Source organism: Mustelus asterias, chromosome 11 (assembly GCF_964213995.1).
Source record: "Mustelus asterias chromosome 11, sMusAst1.hap1.1, whole genome shotgun sequence".
Classification (NCBI taxonomy): domain Eukaryota; kingdom Metazoa; phylum Chordata; class Chondrichthyes; order Carcharhiniformes; family Triakidae; genus Mustelus; species Mustelus asterias.
The window spans coordinates 67,478,642-67,498,524 of NC_135811.1; the positions used below are offsets into that span (position 1 = coordinate 67,478,642).

General features: G+C 44.0%; 1 protein-coding gene across 2 annotated transcripts in view; it reads right to left on the reverse strand.

The window, feature by feature from the left end:
- LOC144500569 (protein TANC2-like) overlaps positions 1-19,883 on the reverse strand; it is a 1,073,639-nt gene that overhangs the window by 900,618 nt on the left and 153,138 nt on the right. For both annotated transcript variants that reach the window (XM_078223699.1, XM_078223697.1), the window contains exon 2: positions 2,183-2,350. The gene's annotated coding sequence lies outside the window, so the exon portion shown is untranslated. The remainder of the gene's footprint in view (positions 1-2,182; positions 2,351-19,883) is intronic.

A 19,883-nucleotide genomic window follows, 5' to 3' on the forward strand; every position in this document is an offset into this window, starting at 1 on the left:
GCAGTGCCCACCTGGCACCCTGACAGTGCCTGGTTGGACACCATAAGTGCGCCAGGGGCGTGTGGCCCGAGTGGGGGTGTGCTTATGCACAGGGGACTCTCCAAGGGGTGTTGCTGGCAGGGGGGATGGTCATGCTGGGGATAGTCATGCCGGGAGGAGGGGGGCCAAGGGACTCATCAGGACTGTCCAGATGCCAGTGACCCATGTTGGTGCGTGTTGAGAGTAGGTCTCCCAGTTGAGTCTGTGATCGGGCCTCCATGCGCAACGGCACCCGAGCGCTCTGCAGCCGGCTTCCCCAGCGCACTAGGCTCCGCACCCCAGCAGTCAGAAAAATTGCGTGTGCCAGAAGATTGCAGTGCCAAACTCACATAAAAGACCTGTGTACAACACTCCCATTTTCACACTTTTATGTGAAGTTCTTTATGAAAATTCCACCCTCAAGTCACTGCACCAAAGGTGCATTATGGTTATATGACACTTGCAGCAACTCAACAAGGTTTCTTCCAAAGCAACTTCCAAAGGTTTATTCTCCCCCTCCTAGAAGGACAAGAGCAGCAGACACATGAAAAGTAGCACTTAATTCCCCAACTAAAACAGCAACTTGGATGTAGGTTGCCATTCCTCCATGGTCACTGTATTAAAATTCTGATACTCCCCATCGAGCATCACTGTGATAGTACCTTGACCACTTGATCTGCAGTGGTTCACGAAGTTGGCTCATCTTCATGCGTTTAATTAGGAATGGGCAACAAATGCCAGTAATGCCCATATCCCGCAATTAATTTTATACATTACATGTAATCACAATTAAAATAATCCACAAAAGCAAACATTTGGAGAAAATAATAATGCAGTGTTTCTATGAGGCAACTTAAAACAGTTCACACAGTTAAGTCTTTTTCAGGATGCTACTTTTAGCCATTCCTAGTTTTCCAGACAAAACTGGAGTTGCACAGATCAGTTAAATTAGGGACAAATGCCTGAAGTTTCTAAATGCAGAATTATTTACCCACTTAATGCAGGAGAGATAGGAAATGCAATATTGGTTATATTTATTTTCAAAAAAGCTTATAAATAATGTACCAAATTAGACATGTAACACACAGCTGAAATTCAAGGGAGTGCAGTCAAAAAGATACAGAACTAGAAAAGGGCTATGATTGGGTGCCTAGGGTAAGAATCTGGATATGTGCTAGATTTCGTAAAATCCCCAAGTACCACCAACCATTACTACAAGGGACAAACAATAAAGAGTGCCAGACAAGAGCAAGAAGCAGTGCGGAGGGGGAGTGTTTCAAAGTCAAAGTTAGATTGCACCAAGGATCGTCACTGAGACCCTTCTTCTCCCTGATTGTCATGGGAGTTCTAACTGAACAAGCAAGACAGGAAGTGCCATGTTCAATGATGTTCGCAGATGACATTGAGCTATGTGGTGGGGATGGTGAGAACATGACCAAGTATACGGAGTGGTGCACTAGAGACAGCAGCATGAAGATCAGTAGACCAACAACCTAATTTATGAGCTGCCAGTTTGAGCCTAGACACCAGGATCAGAGTGAAGGTGTAAAGATTATGGGTCACGACCTGGAGAAAGTGAGCAGTTTCAATTACTTCTTGGGGATCCTACGAAATCTAGCACGTATCCAGATTCTCACCCTAGGCACCCAATCATAGCCCCTTTCTACCAGGTGATCTAATAAAAGGTTTTCATGATGAAAGTTATGAGACCAAATAGAGATAAGATTTGTTTCCAGAGATTTACAAGAAAGTTAACAAGAGTGCACATGTTTCAAATGGTCACAAGAATTGAAATTGGGAAGTAGAAAAAAATCGTTTACACAAATGGGGAGCTCTCTGCTATAAATCATTATTGAAGCAGAGTCTATAAATTATTTTTTAAAGGATTTAAGTAGTAACTTGAAAATGTGAAATATTAAAGGGTATGGGGAACAAGCACACGAGTGGGATTGTATTTGTTTTGTCTGGTAGCCCAGAACAAAAAACTGCAGGTTCCTGATAACCAATGTTCCAAAATGTTCCATTTTACTGCACAAAATGTTTTTTTTTTAAAATCAAGATACTTCCTCTGTTTCACTAGGCATAGTGCCACTGCAAGATTAATACACAAAATTAACTAAATAAATAACTTAGGGCAGTAAGTGTTGCTGTAAAATGTTCTTACTGTGCAATTCTATCAGGAACCAAAGCGAAGCACAAATACGCCATCAACCTTTATGAATGATCAGCAGGTGACATCTGCTGCTGGCTGTTAAGACTAGCAGTCTTAACTTCAATGAAATTACAGTTGGGTCCCAATGGACTAGTCCAGATCTGTGTCATCTGTTTTACCCTGCAGAGAAAGGTAAGGAAATAAATGTCAATTAGTCTTCAAATCATAAATTATCACATAAAGGACAACAATAAGACTGGGGTTGAAATTAAGAATGGAAGTCCAGCATAACAAAGCAATAGCCACTTTACTAAATTCAGATCAAAGAATTCTCCTTAGTCAAGCTAAAAGCATTGCCCATTGACAAACTAGCAATTGACATGAGGATCCAACTACAGAAGCACTTTGTGTATGTGACAAGAAACGTATTTTGTCTATTGACCTGCGCAACAGTAGGACTCCATAGTAAACTCAGTTCAATTTGAGACTGTTTATCTCTCCTATTTCAAGATCAAGGAGCAGCTTTCCAAATTTAAAGCAAAATCTCAGCAACTTACCCCTCATTATTTAGCAACTAGCCTAAGATTTTGATCACAGCTTTAATGTTCAGCATGGTCTTATTTCAAGCTGGAAGCAGAGCACAAGCGAAGGGCAGGGCAGAGCCTACTTCCCTGGGAAAATTGGGACGGGGAGGAACAGAGTGGAAGGAATAGGACCAATGAATGCATCAGTCTGGCCATTTACACAAAAAACCTAGTACTGCATGCAAATTGTAAAGTCAGCAGTAAATTTTGACATGGTATGAGAATTTCTGGTTTGCAAGGTTTTTGCTGTCATGCATGCGTGAATGCCCAATCATGCTTGCGCATGCACAGCACTAGGCCCTTCTCATTGTCATTTACCAGAAGCATTGGCCAAAAGCTGAACCCGAATCATAGGCAAAACGGTTACCATGGTTGGGTGGGTAGTGGGCAGAGAAAGGAGGAGCCCGGAGTAGTTAAAGTACAAATGGTGGTGGTGGTGGTATGGAGAAATGGAGAGCAGAGCACGGGGAGTGCGAGATCAAGATTCAGAGATAGATCTTACTCTCGCTCTCTTTCTCCGCTCACCGGCCCCTAAACTTCCATCCCAATAAATTACGCAACAAATGCAAAATGCCGTATCCATTGCCACAGCTCTCTCCCAGTGTTTGGTTTGACAGACTGGTTAGAAATAATGTGGATACTTTCAGTTTCTGGTTACCTACATCATCCTTCTTTGGATGTGCTGGTCCCCCCAATGGCATTCCTCAGTGCATGTTAAAATGTTACAGCTATGCTAGTGACATCACTTTCAATGATACTACCTGTTCTCATACAAATTGTGTGTCACTAAATCAACCTTGCAGCTCAAATTATACAAAGGACTAAATATAAAGTGTTAATATAGATAGTTAATATAAAGCATAAAATATAGTTAATAAAAAGTAGTATCCTGGACTTTATGAATAGTGACAAAGTACAAGAGCAAGGATGTTATGCTGAATTTAGGCAAAACGCTAGTTAGACCTCAGCTGGAATAATGTGTAAAATTCTGGGCACCCACACTATAGGAAGGATGCGACTGCTTGGAGAGAGTGTAGGAGAAGTTTAAACATTGGTTCCTGAGATCAGAAACTTCAGCCATGAAGACAGATTGGAGAGGTTGAAACCGCTCTCTTGTAAAGAAAGCAGCCAAGAGAAGATTTGATAGAGGTAAACAAAACCATGAGGGGACTGGACAGAGTAGATACAGAGAAATTGTGCCTACTTGTAAATGGATCAAGAACGAGAGGGCACAGATTTAAAGTGAGTTGTAAATTAAGCAAATGTGATGCGAGAAAAAACTTTGGACTGCACTGCGTGATGAAGGCAGGTTCAGATATGCCCCAAGAGGGCATTAGGTGATTATCTGAATAGAAACATACAGGGATATGGGGAAAAGGCAGGAGAATGGCACCATGTCATAATGCTCATTTGGAGAGCAGGTGCAGACACGATGAGCTCTTTCTGCATTGTCATAATTCTGTGATGAATAATACTGCGAATATCATATTCAGCCCAAAAAAACGATTACAGCACCTTGTATGATCTTGCATTATCCATTCATGGGTTCACATATTTGAAGGGGACCAGAAATCAATTGTTAGGTTGATTTAACATTGAAGGTTCTCAAAACAAAGGAAGGTGGGACGTTGCTAAATGTAGACTTCATTCCTACAGCAGCGGGGAATTTTGAGAGGTATTATCGAACCAGCTAATAGTCTTTCATGCATGCAATCTAGCCAACAGTCTTTCATGAGTGACTCCATATATTGTCTAGGTACTCCTCTGTAAAGTTAAGAAAGAGCTTGCCAGACTAGCCAGTCCTCAGAGCTCATTCATTTCCTTGCTTGTCCGTTTCGTCAACTCTAAAACAAGGGAGTAGCTACTGGGCTGCTTCTCTACCTAGAAAGAAGTCTCACAACACCAGGTTAAAGTCCAACAGGTTTATTTGGTAGCAAATACCATAAGCTTTCGGAGCACTGCTCCTTCGTCAGATGGAGTGGAAATCTGCTCTCAAACAGTGCAAACAGACAGAATCAAGTTGCAGAATACTGATTAGAATGCGAATCCTACAGCCAACAGGTCTTAAATGTACAGACAATGTGGGTGGAGGGAACATTAAACACAGGTTAAAGAGATGTGTATTGTCTTCAGACAGAACAGCTAGTGAAATTCTGCAAGTCGTGCCGGATCATCGACACGGATGCCATCATCTCACGTGAGAACACCATCTACCAGGTACACGGTACCAACTCTTGCAACTCGGCTAACGTTGTCTACCTGATACGCTGCAGGAAAGGATGTCCCGAGGCATGGTACATCGGGGAAACCATGCAGACGCTACGACATCGGATGAATGAACACAGCTCGACAATCACCAGGCAAGGCTGTTCTCTTCCTGTGGGGGAGCACTTCAGCAGTCACGGGCATTCAGCCTTGGATCTTCAGGTAAGCGTTCTCCGAGGCGGCCTACACGATACACGACAGCGCAGAGTCGCTGAGCAGAAACTGATAGCCAAGTTCCGCACACATGAGGACGGCCGAAACCGGGATGTTGGATTTATGTCACATTATCCACAGATCTCTAAAGGTTGCCACTCAAGTGGATAGAGCTGTGAAGAAGGCATATAGTGTGTTAGCTTTTATTAACAGGGGGTTGGAGTTTAAGAGCCGTGGGGTTATGCTGCAACTGTACAGGACCTTGGTGAGACCGCATTTGGAATATTGCGTGCAGTTCTGGTCACCTCACTATAAGAAGGATGTGGAAGCGCTGGAAAGAGTGCAGAGGAGATTTACCAGGATGCTGCCTGGTTTGGAGTGTCGGTCTTATGAGGAAAGGTTGAGGGAGCTGGGGCTGTTCTCTCTGGAGCGGAGGAGATTGAGGGGAGACTTAATAGAGGTTTATAAAATGATGAAGGGGATAGATCGAGTGAACGTTCAAAGACTATTTCCTCGGGTGGATGGAGCTATTACAAGGGGGCATAGCTATAGGGTTCATGGTGGGAGATATAGGAAGGATATCAGAGGTAGGTTCTTCACGCAGAGAGTGGTTGGGGTGTGGAATGGACTGCCTGCAGTGATAGTGGAGTCAGACACTTTAGGAACATTTAAGCGGTTATTGGATAGGCACATGGAGCACACCAGGATGGTAGGGAGTGGGATAGCTTGATCTTGGTTTCAGATGAAGGTCGGCACAACATCGTGGGCCGAAGGGCCTGTTCTGTGCTGTAATGTTCTATGTTCTATGTTCTATTATCAGTAACCCCCACAGCTTGCCTCCTGGACTTGCAGAATTTCACTAGCTGTTCTGTCTGGAGACAATACACATCTCTTTAACCTGTGTTTAATGTTCCCTCCACCTACATTGTCTGTACATTTAAGACCTGGCTGGCTGTAGGATTCGCATTCTAATCAGTATTCTGCAACTTGATTCTGTCTGTTTGCACTGTTTGAGAACAGATTTCCACTCCATCTGACGAAGGAGCAGTGCTCCGAAAGCTTATGGTATTTGCTACCAAATAAACCTGTTGGATTTTAACCTGGTGTTGTGAGACTTCTTACTGTGTTCACCCCAGTCCAACGCCGGCATCTCCACATCATCTCTACCTAGACACAGAACTACTTTACTGCCTCCTCAGAGTTCCCTTCATACATTGGTGCATGACACTTTAATGATTACAACCCAGCTCCAGATAGGCAAGGGTCAAATTTCAGTAAGAATCACTGTCATGTTTAAATGAATAACAGTATTTCTCAATGATGTTCAGGGATACACTGTTACTGAAAAGTGGCACATTCTTTGCATTCCTCAAAGGTGTTACATGCTTAGAGAAAAGAATATCTGAACAGCTGAGTGCCTCCAGAAGGGCCCTTCCTTCACCTGATTCATCAGCTCTGTTTTGGCATCTTGTTTACTAAACCAACAGCTCAGGTGTACACATTCAGGGAAGCAGCATTACTCATGCAGCAGAGTATAGTGGATCCCAGAACAGCAATAAGCAGTTCATAGACAACTTTGAGACAACTGTCAGTACTCCGAGGCGACGTAAACAGAACTCAGCTAAGAATTCAAAAACTAAAATCTCAGGGGAGCAAGCTGTTAACAACACCTTGTATCTACATAACATGGTTAATGTAAAAAAAGGTCCCAAGGCAGTCCACAGGAGCGTCATCCAAAAAAACTGACACCATGCCAAACATGGAATATTCTGGGCAGATAACTTAAAACCTGCCTTTCACCAAGTTTTTGAACTGCTTCTTAGAAGGGAGGGCATTGAGAGGCCATTTGCGTGATTTTATGCTGGACAGTCCAACTTTCAGATGGACAGTTCCCTGTCTGACACAGAATTCTGCAGTCTCCCTCCATTAAAGTAACTGTTTTTCTATTCTTCCTACCAAGTGGACAACCTTCATTTCCCACATTATACTTCATCTACCAAATTTAAACACACTCACTTAACCTACTATATCCCTTTGCAGCCTCTTTGTATCCTCCTCATAAATTGTTTTTCTGCCCATCTTTATATCGTAAGAGTTTTAACAACACCAGGTTAAAGTCCAACAGGTTTATTTGGTAGCAAATGCCATTAGCTTTCGGAGCGCTGCTCCTTCGTCAGATGGAGTGGGAATCTGCTCTCAAACAGGGCACAGAGTCACAAAATCAAGTTACAGAATACTGATTAGTATACTAATTCTAATCAGTATTCTGTATCTAATCTAATACTAATTCTAATCAGTATTCTGTAACTTGATTTTGTGTCTCTGTGCCCTGTTTGAGAGCAGATTTCCACTCCACCTGATGAAGGAGCAGCGCTCCAAAAGCTAATGGCATTTGCTACCAAATAAACCTGTTGGACTTTAACCTGGTGTTGTTAAAACTCTTACTGTGTTTACCCCAGTCCAACGCCGGCATCTCCACATCATCTTTATATCATCAGCAAATACAGTTGGCCCTCTTGACCAAATCATTAATATAGATTGTAAATAGTAAGGCTAATCGGTTATAGTTTGCCAACCTGAAAAGGATTTATCCTGACTCTCAACTTCCTTTTAGTTAACCAATCCTCTGTCCATGTTAATAAATCACGCCCAACACCATGTTCTCTTATGTAGCAATCTTGTATACAGCACCTTATTGAGTGCCTTTTGGAAATTAAATTTCACTGCATCAAGTGGTTCCTCTTTATCCACCCTATTTGTTACATCCTCAAAGGACTCTAACAAACTTGTCAAATGCAATTTCCAGTAGAGAGAAGGAAAGGCAGGGGGCACAATTCCAGAGCTAAAGGTCTTGGCAGCTGAGGATATGGCCACCAATAGCAAAGCAATTAAAATACAGAAGCAAGAACTGAAGAATCACAAGTATCTTGGAGGTTTATAAGGTGAGAGAAGATTACACATAGGTGCAACTATGTAGGGATATGAAAACAAAATAAGAATAGCAGCAGGTGAAAGCCCTCACACACAGCTAGGTGACAGTGGAGAGATGATGGTGTGATCATCCATATCAAGAACTACATACAGGTTAAAAAAGACAAAGGAAGATAGTTTGTTATTGTAACATAGGATGACATTTCTGACCATAAAAAGAGCAGGTTCAGTACAGTGGCAGGGCAGAAGACTGAAAGGTGTTATGACGACCACAAAGGTCACAGAGGAATCATTAATAGATATACCTGTGGAGCAAGAGCTGCCTTATTGAGCGAGCAGAGGCTCGACCATGGAAAGCAGCCAGTAGGGGTTTTTAAGCCTGAAATTTTACCCGGACTGTAGTTGTAGGTCCCGAGATGAAGACTACCTGACTGTAAGTCATGACAGCGACCTTTTCTTATGGTTCACAATAAAGGGTGTTGGTGAGTGGCTGAATTATAACACTGGCGACAAGGAGAGGAAAACATTTTTTCCTCCATCTTTCCCTCTGAACATCAAGAATTCCACAATAAGAAAAAACCGTTGTGCCTCTTTCTGGGAAACTTGAGCCCTATAACACCAGTGAAGACTGGATCCAATATACTGAGCGCAAGCATTACTTCTTCCGCACTAACAACATTGAAGGTGATGAAAAGAGTGTTCCATAGGGCCATGCCTCCTTGATGGCCATTACTTTATCCTCTACTGGATGTAACCCTTTGCCGTCTAATCGGTAGCTTGAACAGGTTACTTTGCCTGCCTGAAAAACTTATTTCTACTTCAAGCGAATTCCCACCTTGGAAAATTGATGCAAGACTTCTAGTTGGCCAGGTGCTCCTGTTCTGAAGCCTCCCATTATCAAGATGTCATCTAAGCATGTGGGGTCCTGACATAGAACATAGAACATAGAACAGTACAGCACAGAACAGGCCCTTCGGCCCACGATGTTGTGCCGACCTTCATCTGAAACCAAGATCAAGCTATCCCACTCCCTACCATCCTGGTGTGCTCCATGTGCCTATCCAATAACCGCTTAAATGTTCCTAAAGTGTCTGACTCCACTATCACTGCAGGCAGTCCATTCCACACCCCAACCACTCTCTGCGTGAAGAACCTACCTCTGATATCCTTTCTATATCTCCCACCATGAACCCTATAGTTATGCCCCCTCGAAATAGCTCCATCCACCCGAGGAAATAGTCTTTGAACGTTCACTCGATCTATCCCCTTCATCATTTTATAAACCTCTATTAAGTCTCCCCTCAATCTCCTCCGCTCCAGAGAGAACAGCCCCAGCTCCCTCAACCTTTCCTCATAAGACCGACACTCCAAACCAGGCAGCATCCTGGTAAATCTCCTCTGCACTCTTTCCAGCGCTTCCACATCCTTCTTATAGTGAGGTGACCAGAACTGCACGCAATATTCCAAATGCGGTCTCACCAAGGTCCTGTACAGTTGCAGCATAACCCCACGGCTCTTAAACTCCAACCCCCGTTAATAAAAGCTAACACATTATATGCCTTCTTCACAGCTCTATCCACTTGAGTGGCAACCTTTAGAGATCTGTGGATATGGACCCCAAGATCTCTCTGTTCCTCCACAGTCTTCAGAACCCTACCTTTGACCCTGTAATCCACATTTAAATTAGTCCTACCAAAATGAATCACCTCACATTTATCAGGGTTAAACTCCATTTGCCATTTTTCAGCCCAGCTTTGCATCCTATCTATGTCTCTTTGCAGCCTACAACACCCCTCCACCTCATCCACTACTCCACCAATCTTGGTGTCATCAGCAAATTTACTGATCCACCCTTCAGCCCCCTCCTCTAAGTCATTAATAAAAATCACAAAGAGCAGAGGACCAAGCACCGATCCCTGCGGCACTCCGCTAGCAACCTGCCTCCAGTCCGAAAATTTTCCATCCACCACCACCCTCTGTCTTCGATCAGACAGCCAGTTACCTATCCAATCGGCCAACTTTCCCTCTATCCCACACCTCCTTACTTTCATCATAAGCCGACCATGGGGGACCTTATCAAACGCCTTACTAAAATCCATGTATATGACATCAACCGCCCTACCTTCATCAACACACCTAGTTACCTCCTCAAAAAATTCTATCAAATTTGTGAGGCACGATTTGCCCTTCACAAATCCGTGCTGACTTTCAGTGTGACAAGAAGTCTGACCTAGGCAATGTCATAGCGTTGTAGAGGTTTACAGCATGGAAACAGGCCCTTCGGCCCAACTTGCCCATGCCATCCTTTTTTTAAAACCCTGAAGCTAGTCCCAGTTGCCCCCATTTGGCCCATATCCCTCCATACCCATCTTACCCATGTAACTGTCTAAATGCTTTTTAAAAGACAAAATTATACCCACCTCTACTACCTCTGGCAGCTTGTTCCACACACTCGCCACCCTGTGAGAGAAAAAATTGCCCCTCTGGACATTTTTGTATCTCTCCCCTCTCATCTTAAACCGATGCCCTCTAGTTTTAGACTCCCCTACCTTTGGGAAAATATATTGACAATCGACCTCATCTATGCCCCTCATTATTTTATAGACCGCTATAAGGTCACCCCTCAGCCTCCTACGCTCCAGAGAAAAAAGTCCCAGTCTATCCAGCCTCTCCTTATAGCTCAAACCATCAAGTCCTGGTAGCGTCCTAATAAATCTTTTCTGCACTCTTTCTAGTTTAATCATATCCTTTCTATAATTGGGTGACCAGATCTGTACACAGTATTCCAAGTATGGCCTTACCAATGTCTTATACAACTTCAACAAGATGTCCCAACTCCTGCATTCAATGTTCTGACCAATGAAACCAAGCATGCCGAATGCCTTCTTCACCACTCTGTCCACCTGTGACTCCACTTTCAAGGAGCTATGAACCTTTATCCCTAGATCTCTTTGTTCTGTAACTCTGCCCAATGCCCTACCATTAACTGACTAAGTCCTGCCCTGGTTCAAAATGCATCACCTCGCATTTATCTAAATTAAACTCCATCTGCAATTCGTCAGCCCACTGGCCCAATTGGTCAAGATCCCGTTGTAATCGGAGATAGCTTTCTTCACTGTCCACTATGCCAACCTTGGTGTCACTTGCAAACTTACTAACCATGCCTCCTATATTCTTATCCAAATCATTAATATAAATGACAAATAACAGTGGACCCAGCACTGATCCCTGAGGCACACGGCTGGTCACAGGCCTCCAGTTTGAAAAACAACCCTCTACAACCACCCTCTGGCTTCTGTCAAGAAGTCAATTTTGTATCCATTTAGATAGCTCATCCTGGATCCCGTGAGATTTAACCTGATGCAACAACCTACCATGCGATACCTTGTCAAAGGCCTCGTCAATGCCCCTGACTCAAAAACTTTGAATGAACTAGTAGACTTGGTAAAAAACCACTACGACCCAAAACCCCTGGTAATTCTCCAGTGATATCACTTCTACATGGTGGCAAGAACCCAGGGGAACCTGACTGAATTCTTGGTCAGGTTGCAGAAACTAGCTAAATATTGCGAATTTGGACCACCTCTTAACAAAATGGGACAGATTGATATGTGGCATAAAGGACCTGACCACCAAAAGAAGCTGTTGGCAGAATCCAATTTGTACTTTAAAACAGCCACCAAGAGTATTAAAGAAGAGTGTAGTTGTCAATTGAATAACATTCTTCAAAGGCTACCCAGGGTAGCAGTATACTTAGATGACATCTTGATAATGGGGGGCTTCAGAACAGGGACACCTGGCCAACTAGGAGTCTTGCATCAATTTTCCAAGGCGGGAATTCGCTTGAAGTAGAAATAACTTTTTCAGGCAGGCAAAGTAACCTATTTAAGCTACCGATTAGACGGCAAGGGGTTACATCCAGTAGCGGATAAAGTAATGGCCATCAAGGACGCATGGCCCTAAGGAACACCAAAGGAGTTAAAATGCTTCCTGGGTTCGTTAATTATGAAGAAAAATCTTTCCAGAATTTAGTTTCCATGCTGGCCCCCTTGCATGCCCTACTACCAAAATACCACAGGTGGTCCTGGGAAGCTCTGCAGTCAGAGGCTTTTTCTAAGGTTAAACATCAATTACTGCCTTCCAATTTACTGGTCCATTTCAACCCTAAGAACGAACTTATTCTAACCTATGATGCTTCACCGTATGGGATTGGTACAGTGCTGTCACATCACTGAAAAGACAGCTGGAGAACCCACCCCATATGCCTTTCAGACCCTTTTGGACACAAGATATTCTCAAATTGAGACGGAAGGGTTGGCAGTCATATTTGGTGTGAAGACGTTCCATCAATAGATCTATGGTCTTTCATTTAATGATCATTAAACCTCTTTAAAGAGGACAAAGGAATCCCCCCCCCCCCTAGATACGGCACTGGGCCTTGTTACTAGCAGCTTACAAGTGCATTCTGGAACACTGCCCTGGGACCTGAATAGCTAATGCGTTCACACCGAGTCGCCTCCCGTTGCTCACAAGCCTGGCTCCTATATCAGCAGTGGAAGAGGTTATGTTGACACTAAACTTTCTGGAAATTTTGCCAGTGTCAACAAGGCAGATTAAAGCTTGGACCCAAAAAAGACCCAACCTTGTCCAAAATTAGAACATAATCTTACATGGTGGCTGCCAAGGATGACCGGCCGAAGAAATGAAATCTGAACTTAGCGTTGAAGACAGGATCATTCTTTGGGGGTCCCGAGTAATTGTTTCCGCCCCCAGGACGACATCCAATATTAATGGAACTACATGACGGCCACCCGGAAGTATCAAAAATAAAGGAGCTTGCTAGGAATTACGCATGGTGACCCAGTCTTGATTCTGGCATCACAGACTTGGTAAAGCAATGCGATCTGTGCCAGGAAATTCAACAGCTCTCATCTTCAGCCTCCCTATACGCATGCGAGTGATACGTGTACATGGTGAACTTTGCAGGTCCCTCTATGAGTTCTATGTTTTAGATCATGGTCGATGCACACTCCAAGTGGATAGAGATGCACTCCACGGCTACTCAAGCTATGATCAAGAAATTGCAGCAAAGCTTCAGCACACATGGAATACCGGAAGTCTTGGTTTCCGATAACAGCATTGATTTCCAGAACTTCATACTCTCCAATGGTATCCAACAGGTCCACTGCATCTGATCACTTGTTGTCAAATGGACTGGCAACGAGGTGGATCAAACCTTCTAAAATGGTATAAGACTATAAGCAGAATTAGGTCATTTGGCCTATCAAGTCTGCTCTGCCATTCAATCATGGTTGATAAGTTTCTCAACCCCATTCTCTTGCTTTTTTCCTGTAACTTTTGATCCCATTACCAATCAAGAACCTATCTATCTCTGTCTTAAGTACACTCCATGACCTGACCTCCATAGCCTTCTGTATGAAGAAATAACTGGTGGAAATCATGGAGACTCAACTGGCATGAATTTTGTTGATTACAGGACCACACCTTTTACCACAATTGGTGTTGCTCCAGCAGAACTGTTGATGGGATGCTGGCTTCATACCAGATTGAGCCCATTATTGCCAAACATGATGAAAAAGGTGGAGTCCCAGTAGGAAAACCAAAAAAAAAGAAACTTTTGATTTCACGAGGACAGAAAGAACTTTTGTAACAGATGATCAGGTTTACGTAAGGAACTTCAGGGATAGTCCCAGATGGGTCCCTGGGATCATTACAGAGAAAATAGGACCGGTATCTTACAAGGTCAAGATTCAGGGTAAAACCTTAAAGAAGCATTTAGACCACCTCAGGGCCAGGGAGTCCTTGCACAAGCTGCCCTCATCACCAGCCATGGAGATAGCCACTGCCAGTGCCAGCCCACAGCTTGAAGCTGACTTTGCATTGGCCCTTCTGGATAGTGAAGGTATTGACTCGGAGATGGAGACTGAAAAGCCAGGCCTTTGGGCTGAAGCGGAACCTGCTTGGGTAACCCTGCGACACTCCCTCCAGGAGAGAAGGTGCCCTGTTCGGGGTTTACACCATGTGGCTCAGCCCACCTTCAACAGACCTCCACCCGAGCGCCAAATGACAGAAAGGACCTCCACAAAATGGGTTGTTGGAAGAGACGGGGACCTAAAGGAGGAGGGGGGGGGGGGGGGGGGGGGGGGGGGTGATGATGTTATGATCACCACTAATAGATCTACCAGTGGGCCTCATGGAGTACAAGCTGCCTTGTTAAGTGAGCGGAGGCTCAACCAATGGGGAGCAGCCAGTGATGGTTTTTAAGCCTGTAACTTTACCTCGATCATTGCTGTAGGTCCTGAGGTGGAGACTACCTGACTGCAAGGTACAGGAGTGGTCTTTTCCTTTGGTTCACAATGAAGGGTGTTTGTGACGAGAAACCAGCATATGGCTGAATTACTACTGAAGGATTCAAATATTAAGCGTATTAAAGGAAACTTGAGTTCTGGTTTCAGAGTTCAAGTGCCAGCTGGAATCACAGTGGTGCATCTGCAAGGCTGACAGCTACATGAATAGCACATTCAGAGAGTTTGAAAGACTGCAGGCTAGGAACCCGGAGACTGAAAGAGAATGGGTGACTACCAGGCAGACCAAGAGAACCAGGCAGGAGTCCCCCAAGTCACAGCTGCCAATCAGTTTTCCACTTTTGGGTATAAGTGAGGGTGCTGGTTCCTCGGAGGAGTGCAGTCAGAGCTAGATTTGTGGTACCGCTGGTGGCTTGGCTGAACAGAAGAGCAAGAGCAGTAGTGATAGGGGATTCATCAGTTAGAGGAATAGACAGGTGTTTCTGTGGCAATAGATGTGACAGGATGGTGTGTTATCTCGCTGGTGCCAGGATTAAGGATATCATAGAGCTGTTGCAAAATATTCTTCTGGTGGGAGAAGGAACTCCAGTGGTTGGGATCCACAACGGTACCAATGAGTCAGGTAAGAAGGGGGATGAAGTCCTGAAATCAGGTGTCGGGGATATAGAAGAGAGATTGAAAAGCAGGACCTCTAAAGCAGTAATCTGATTGATTAGAGTCCAAAGTGCTAGTAAGCACAGAAATAAGAGAACTCAGCAATTAAGTATGTGGCTGGAGAGCTGGTGTAGGAGGGGTGGCATCAGACTTCTGAGGCGCTGGGACTAGTTCTGGGGCAGGTGGGACCTGTACAAGATGGATGGGCTGCATTGTAATAGGATCAGGGCTGACATCCTTACAGGGATATTCACTGGTGCTGTTGGGGAGGGTTTAGACTAAATTGACAGTGGGGTGAGAACCCAAGAGGTAGCTCAGATTGGAAGGAAGCAAAACTAATAAATGGAAATAGGAAAGTCAAAAGCAAAAATAAAAGTCAGATGAAGCATATGGAAGTATCAAATAGGATAACAGAGAATATTGTTAAAAAGCAGAATTAGAGGCACTATATCTGAATGCACATGGTATTCACCCAAAGGTTAATGATTTGAATGCACAAATTGAGGTAAATGGGTAGGATTCGATTGTCATTAGGGAGATATGGCTGCAGGATGACCAAAATTGGGACCTGAATATCCATGGATATTCGTCATTTAGGACAAAGAACAAAACAGCACAGGAACAGGCCCTTCGGCCTTCCAAGCCCACACCGCTCCCTGGTCCAAACTAGACAATTCTTTTGTATCCCTCCATTCCCACTCCGTTCATGTGGCTATCTCGATAAGTCTTAAACGTTCCCAGTGTGTCCGCCTCCACCACCTTGCCCGGCAGCGCATTCCAGGCCCCCACCACTCTGCGTAAAATACGTCCTTCTGATATCCATGTTAAACCTCCCCCACCTCACCTTGAACCTATGACCCCTCGTGAACATCACCACCGATCTGGGAAAAAGCTTCCCACCATTCACCCTAACAATGCCTTTCATAATTTTATACACCTCTATTAGGTCACCCCTCATCCTCCGTCTTTCCAGTGAGAACAACCCCAGTTTACACAATCTCTCCTCATAACTAAGCCCTTCCATACCAGGCAACATCCTGGTAAACCTCCTCTGCACTCTCTCTAAAGCCTCCACGTCCTTCTGGTAGTGTGGCGACCAGAACTGGACACAGTATTCCAAATGCGGCCGAACCAATGTTCTACACAACTGCAACATCAGACCCCAACTTTTATACTCTATGCCCCGTCCTATAAAGGCAAGCATGCCATATGCCTTATTCACTACTTTCTCCACCTGTGACGTCACCTTTAAGGATCTGTGGACTTGCACACCCAGCTCCCTCTGCGTATCTACACCCTTTATGGTTCTGCCATTTATCGTATAGCTCCCCCCACGTTAGTTCTACCAAAATGCATCACTTCGCATTTATCTGGATTGAACTCCATCTGCCATTTCTTTACCCAAATTTCCAGCCTATCTATATCCTTCTGTAGCCTCTGACAATGTTCCTCACTATCTGCAAGTCCAGCCATTTTCGAGTCGTCCGCAAACTTACTGATCACCCCAGTTGCATCTTCTTCCAGATCGTTTATATAAATCACAAACAGCAGAGGTCCCAATACAGAGCCCTGCAGAACACCACTAGTCACAGGCATCCAGCCAGAAAAAGACCCTTCCACTACCACCCTCTGTCTTCTGTGACCAAGCCAGTTCTCCACCCATCTAGCCACCTCCCCCTTTATCCCATGAGATCCAACCTTTTGCACCAACCTACCATGAGGGACTTCGTCAAACGCTTTACTAAAGTCCATATAGACGACATCCACGGCTCTTCCCTCATCAACCATTCTAGTCCCTCATCAACCATTCTAGTCCCTCCATTCTAGGAGGGATAGGCAAAAAGGAAAAGGAGGTGCAGTCGCACTCTTAAGAGACACACTCACTCATGAGTAAGAGGGAGCTTAGATCGAAGGAGCAAGCTGTAGAATCAGTTTGAGTGGAGTCAAGAAACAGCAAGAGGTAGCAAACATTGCTGGGAATGGTTTGTAGGCTGAAGTGTAGCAGCACAATCTAAGAATTAGAAGCCTGACCTTTTGCACGCGAAAGGTGATGGAAGTTTGAAAATCTGTTCTGCAAACAGCAATTAGATTGATTAAATCCGAGATTGTCTAGAATTTTATACAAAGGCATTAAGAGATATGGGGAGGAGACGGCCTAGTAGTATTATCGCTAGACTATTAATCCAGAAACTCAGCTAATTTTCTGGAGACCTGGGTTTGAATCCCACCACGTCAGATGCTGGAATTTGAATTCAATAAAAAATATCTAGAATTAAGAGTCCTCTGATAACCAAGAAACCATTGTCAATTGTTGGACAAGTCATCTGGTTCACTAATGTTCTTTTAGGGAAGAAAATCTGCCGTCCTTACCTGGTCTGACCTACATGCAACTCCAGAGCCACAGCAATGTGGTTGACTCTCAGTGGCCTCTAAAATGGCCCAGCAAGTCACTCAACCCACAGCATGTGTTTCAGGAAGGCAGCTCACCACCACCTTCTCAAGCACAACTAGGGATGGGTAATAAATGCTGGCCTACCAACAACGCCCATGTCCCATGAATGAATTTTTAAAAAATGGATATAGAAAAGTCATAGGTCAACCATGGTCTCACTGGTAGAATAAGCTCCAGGGGCCAAAAGGCATATCCCTATTACCATTGAGCTTCTTTTGCTGCATCCAAAAACCTAAAAACGGAACTAGGTGAAAACAGTCCCACTCATCTGGACAATGGAGGAGAGATGATGCAGCTGTCTGAAGCGATCAACCAGTTAAGAGGTTAAAGAGAAATAGTGCATCATGGCAACAGTCACAGGTCATGTTGTTTCTATCTCTGATTCGGGGCCATTTGAGTCCCGTCCGTCCCCCCCCCCCCCCCCCCCCCCGGCTGCTACTCCACACTTTGGATGACTTAAGAATCAATACAAATAATCCCAAATTCTTAAAACTACATGCTGCTCCTTTGTACAACCAAATTACTCGAGTCTGACCAGCCATGCTGAAAACTCAGTGGTATGGTCAATGAACTGGAAGCAGGTTTACCTGCTCATGGGGAGTACTGTACAAGGTTCTGTAAAGAAAAATATTTGAATGGAGACAGCCATTTCAATAGCCAATTTTTCAAAATTGATATCCTCTGGACATAATTAATCCATTAAAGTTTCCTTTTATCACTGAATCTTTGTTCCAATCCAAAGTACAAAAAGTCTCTACTGAACAAAATACTTGCCAATTTTAAATAAGTGCAATTTATTGGCCACCTTACCATAAGTAATTCACATCATGAATGAGCTGAGCACTTAATAAATCAGTATTTTGTGGCATTGATTGTGGAGGATTGCGAGACACAGTAAACTAGAACAAACTGCTCTTCTGCCAATAATGCAGTGCGATATTCAAAATTCATTCGATTTGATTGATGGAAAAAGCACACTGATCTATTCAAAAGAAAGTACCTCTGCAAAAAGGAAAAATGTGCAGGTGGGACTGTGTCCAGGGCATGGGAACTACCACATGCAGGAAGTCCCTCCAGTTGCTCGAGTTCAGGGTTATTGAGATTGAGGTGCAGGTGGAATCACTGCATGGATTGCAGGAAGCTAAGAATTTTCTGAAACATCTAATACAGAAGGTGGTCACTTCATAGCTAGAGAGCACAGGGAAATACAAATTGTATGGGTATCAGTCAGTGCAGGAATCCCCAAGAGAATGATACTCTCAAACTCGTTTTCAGTGGGGAGTATGAGTAATGGCTTCTCCCTATTCCAGGAAGCCTGAGGGCAGCATGATGGCACAGTGGTTAGCACTGCTGCCTCATACTGGCAGGGCCATGGGTTCGATTCTAGCTCTGGGTGACTGTATGGAATTTGCATGTTCTCCCCACGTCTGCATGGGTTTCCTCCAGGTGCTTTGGTTTCCTCCCATAGTCCAAAGATGTGCAAGTTAGGTGGATTGGACATGCTAAATGGTCTCTTAAAAACCCCAAGATGTGTAGGCTAGGGGAATTAGTGGGGTAAATGCATGGGGTTATGGAGGTGGAGAGGGGAGTGAGGAGTCAGTGTATAATCAATAGGCGAAATGGCCTACTTCTGTACTGTAGGGATTCTATGATTCCATGATTCTATTCTGAAAGCAAAATAAATGAATGCAGCGTACATATGGTATTCAGGTACAAGATGAATTATCAAGAACAAATTATTTTCTTTAAAAAAACACAGATTGGAGAAATTTAACTTTCTATAAACATAAAACCAGTTCTTCCAGGGTTTGCATAAGGCTATTCAGAAACTTGGTACATCATTATGAAACCATTTACACCTCATGCAACAAGGTTGAAGATTTTTCTGAGACTAATAGACTAAATAGCTTTGTGTGTCAGTCGTTGCTCAGTTCGTGGTATTCTCACCTCAGTTACAAAGCTGACCCTCTCGTGCAGTATTAAAAAGGTGCTGCACTATTAGAGGTGCCGCCTTTCAGATGAGACATTAAACCGAGGTCTCGCCTGCCTCTGATGAATGTAAAAGATCCTATGGAACATTTCAAGAGCAGCAAGGAAGTCATCCCAACTGTCCTGGTCAATATAAGAGCATAAGATATAGGTACAGTAAGAAGTCTCGCAACACCAGGTTAAAGTCCAACAAGTTTATTTGGTATCACAAGCTTTCTCACCTGATGAAGGAGCAGTGCTCCAAAAGCTTGTAATACCAAATAAACCTGTTGGACTTTAACCTGGTGTTGTGAGACTTCTTACTGTGCCCACCCTATGCCAACGCCAGCATCTCCACATCATAAGATATAGGAGCAGAA